The following is a 4,016-nucleotide window of genomic DNA, read 5'->3' as shown; positions in this document are numbered from 1 at the left end:
TGCTTTCTCTTCTCCTTCTGGTCCAATGATGTGAATGTTTTTACTCTTGATGTTGTCCCCGAGGTCTGTTAAACTACCTCCTCCCCTTTGTTTTTATTCTTTATCCTTTTTGCTGTTATGATTGGGTGTTTTCTGCTACCTTGTTTCCAAATGGTTAATTTGATCTTCTGCTTCATCTAGTCTGCTAGCAATTCCTTCTAGTGCATTCTTCATTTCAATTATTGTACTCTTCTGACTGGTTCTTTTTTATGGTTCCTATGTCCTTTTCTATCCTTGCTATCTCTTTGTTGAAACCAGTAAGTTCCTTGAGCATCCTCATAACCAGTATTTTAAACTCTGTATCGAATAATTTGCTTTAGTTCATTTAATTTTTTTTCTGGAGTTTTCTCCTGTACTTTCATTTGGAGCGTGTTTCTTTGTTTCTTCATTTTGGCTGTCTCCCATGTTTGTTTCTATGTATTAGTTACATCTGCCATGTCTCCCAGTCTTTCCAGGTGGCCTTATGTAGTAGGTGCCCTGTGGGGCCCTGGCAAAGTCTCCCTGGTTACCTGTGCCAGGTGCTCCAAGAGTGTCCCTTGTGTGTGCTCTCCTGTTATAGTTGAGCCTTGATTGCTATTGACACATCAGTGGGTGTGATTGACCCTCAGGCTGCCTGGGTGTGAAGATTGGCCTGCATGTGTCTGCATGTGTGGGGGTGCTTACCTCTCTGAGTGGGATTTGCCCCAGTGGGCTCTGGTGCCTGTTGAGCCCATCCTTTGGGTGTGTCACTTGTGGGGCTATTAGGTGGTGCTCTGTTGTGGGCTGAAGCCAGCCTCCAGGTGTGTCAGTTCTGGGGCCTTTTGGGAAGGGTTCTGGTGCAGGCCCAGAGTGGCTGCTGCCTGTGACTGACCAGGGACTACCTGGTTGGAGCTACAAAGTGATCCATGGCTGGTCAGCCACCGCACGGCCTGCTGCCACCTGTTGGCTGTCCATAAGGCTCAGCTGCTGATAGAGCATCCTGCAGTATACAAGTTGGGTGAGGCGAAGTCTCAGAGAGTCACCAGGGTGGGGTGAATTGTGTTCACCAGGTTAATGCAGGTTCAGATTGGGTGCCAATGCTGAGTCTGGTGCCACTTAGCACAAGGCACAGAACACACTGAGACCAGCCATCATCTGCCTGGGGTCCCTGAGAGTTGTCCAAGAAAGACTGCAGCGTGGGCCAGTGCTGGCTGTTCAGGCTGAAAGTGCCTCCAGCTGAGGGCAAGTCGAGGCCAGCTGCTTGCTGCTGAGAACGCCTCCTGCAGTGCACGAGGTGGGCCTGGCTGCCCAATACCAAACGTGCCTCTGGTGTTTTGCAAGTTGGGTTGGGTGGGGCCTCAGGAGTCACCAGGTGGGGTCGTGGAGCTCACCAGGCCATTGACGATTCAGGAGTGGCCATAGGCATGAGAGGAAGGTTCTGCACAGGAAAGATGGTGCCTGTTTGATGGCTGCAGCGGAGGGCTTAACACAGGAACAGTGGCGGCTGTCCCTCCAGCCCTCACCTTGAGGCCACACAACTCAGTTTCTCCCTGTATATCCCTGGTGCCCTCTGAGCCACTGTCTCTCTGCTGGAGCTCAAGGTGAGTGCCTGCAAATGAGACAGATTGGGTTCAGGCCCTTTGAAAGGACAGCTGGGTTTCCAGCCACCTTCTGTCTCATCTGGATGGTTGGAATCCCCACTGGTTTTCACAGCCACCTGTTGTGGGGGCTCCTCTTCCCGGCATCAGTACTCCAGGTTGGGGTCCTGGTGTAGGAATAGGGGTCCCTCACTCCTCAGGGGAGAACTCCCATGGCCGAGATCTCCCTCCTGATTCTCAACCGTCACATGCAGGTGTGGGGCCATTCCACAGCTCCGCCCCTTCTACCAGTCCCGACATGGCTGCTTCTTTATGCCTTAGTTATAAAACTTCTGTTCAGCTAGACTTCAGATGGTTCTCCAGGTTGATTGTTCTATAGTTCAGTTGTAATTTTAATGTGTTCACGGGAGGAGACAAGCACAACATTTACCTGCTCTGCTATCTTGCCCGGAACCTCAGTTCAATTATTTTTGACAGACCTTAGGCGATATTATATTGCACTTCACAGAGAGTACTGTTTCAGGTTATTAAATGTCAGTATGGCAGGAATAACTTCATTTATGGAGAACATGGAATTGCACACGCATGATTGTCTTTCAAATTGCCATTCTTAAGAAAGAAAACACACTGTGCTGAGGGGAAAAAGATCACCTAGGAAAATCTATTTTTATAGAGAAACTACTGGTATCAAAATCACTGCTGTTGTGTGTTGACAGCTGGCTCTGTGACAATCACATCTGGTCCTGGGGACATGCATCTGTGAGCCACATCTGTGACCACCAGGCAGACCTTGCTGGCTCTGATGCTGTTAAGTCATTCAGCCACATGCATGTTTTTTCTTCATTTAAATATGCCTAATCTCATATTTATGGTGGAATAAGGCCTCCCTGTCCCCTATTCTCTCATCATCTTTTTAGTTTTAAAGCAAACCAGACACTCTGACTAACAGAAAAATGTCCTGTTAGACTGCGTCCATTCGCTTCCAACATGACTGGCGCTGAGGTGAACTGTGTGGTTGAAAGGGCTGGGATTTTGCTGGTGTCCTCACCCCACTGTCTGGTCCTAAGAGCTTCAAGCTGGAAAGCGGAGCAAAAGGTCTTGTGTCCAGGATGCCTGGGTGTTTCTACTCTGGGCAGAAAACGGAGAAGCAGAAGAGAGCTAGCCTTACAGCAAGGTGGAACCACGTTAGAGAAAGAATCTTCCTCGGGACCGAGCGTCCTGCAGCGTCCTTTGAGCTGTGATAGATTTCCTTTCCGTTTGTTGTACAGGAGGAGGCCCATTGTGTCTGAAGACTCCGGTGATGTCTTTGTGGTCTTGTTTCTAATGCAGTGAGGGGACAGACCCTGAGGGACACACAGACACGGGGACTATGGTCAGCAGGGCTTGAGGGGGACACATGAAGCTTGAAGCCGACTTTGTCTTGACAGGCACCAACCTCAGAATTTTCTGTTGTTAGAGCTAAGTTTTGGTTACAGTTAGTCTTTGGTGAAATAGTAAACACAATTTAAGATATGCCCTTTAACAGATAAATACAATGTACCATTCTTTAACTTGTTAAAAGAAACACGCTAAAGTTGAAAACTGATTTTTTTTTTTAGTTTTCAGGTGTCCAAAACAAAGTAATAGACAATTACACCCCTCACATAATGATAACTCCCTCCCCCAATCTACTACCCCTCTGACATCATATATCACTGTTACAATTCCATTGACTATATTCCCAAAGCTGATTATGTCACTAAAATACATGTAATTTATTAGATACCTGTATGGAGGTGTCATAATTTGATGATTGAGCTGTGACTCAAAATTTTAACCATGCTAAATCATTGTGTTTTAGCTTTTTTTATCATTTCTTTTCCGTTTCTGGTAGCCATGTCACAGTGAAGCAAATAAAAAATGCTGCTATAATGTTGTTATTTCAGAGTTTGAGGAAAGTTTCAAATAGGTATAATTTTGTGTATGTTAATAAAATCACAGGCTTTTTTTTTCTCTAGACATAACTTCAAATTTCATATGTAGCCCTAAAATCTGGTGGTATGCATTATCATTTTCATTTTTAACTTGCATTAATTACTGAAGAGATAATACTTATTGATTGAAAACAAGTCTACAAAAAAATAACATTTTAGTTATATATAGGTGTTAATTTTGTAGACATAGTTGTTATCTAAACTCCAAATAACATTCACTAAAAATGGTTTTGAAGTACAGTATGTTATGTATGCAGGCGTATTTCTTCATGTATATTTCATATTCTGTAAGAAACTGAAAATAAACAGAGATGATATATTGAAAGCATTGACTTTAGAAGCTTTTTCTCCCCAGGGAATACCAAATATTTAGATTTCTGGATTTTTGTTTAAATCATAAGAAAACATGACTGCTATTAAGATAAACTGGCTGCTTTCTCTTCTCCTT

The 4,016-nt window shown here is 44.6% G+C and overlaps 1 protein-coding gene across 1 annotated transcript in view; it reads left to right on the top strand.

Moving 5' to 3' along the window:
• The window catches only part of SNTG2 (syntrophin gamma 2), a 171,833-nt gene that overhangs the window by 1,003 nt on the left and 166,814 nt on the right, over positions 1-4,016 (top strand). The gene's annotated exons all lie outside the window — the stretch shown is intronic.

Source organism: Hipposideros armiger, unplaced genomic scaffold, assembly GCF_001890085.2.
Source record: "Hipposideros armiger isolate ML-2016 unplaced genomic scaffold, ASM189008v1 scaffold_100, whole genome shotgun sequence".
NCBI classification, from domain to species: domain Eukaryota; kingdom Metazoa; phylum Chordata; class Mammalia; order Chiroptera; family Hipposideridae; genus Hipposideros; species Hipposideros armiger.
This window is presented reverse-complemented; position numbering and strand designations above follow the sequence as displayed.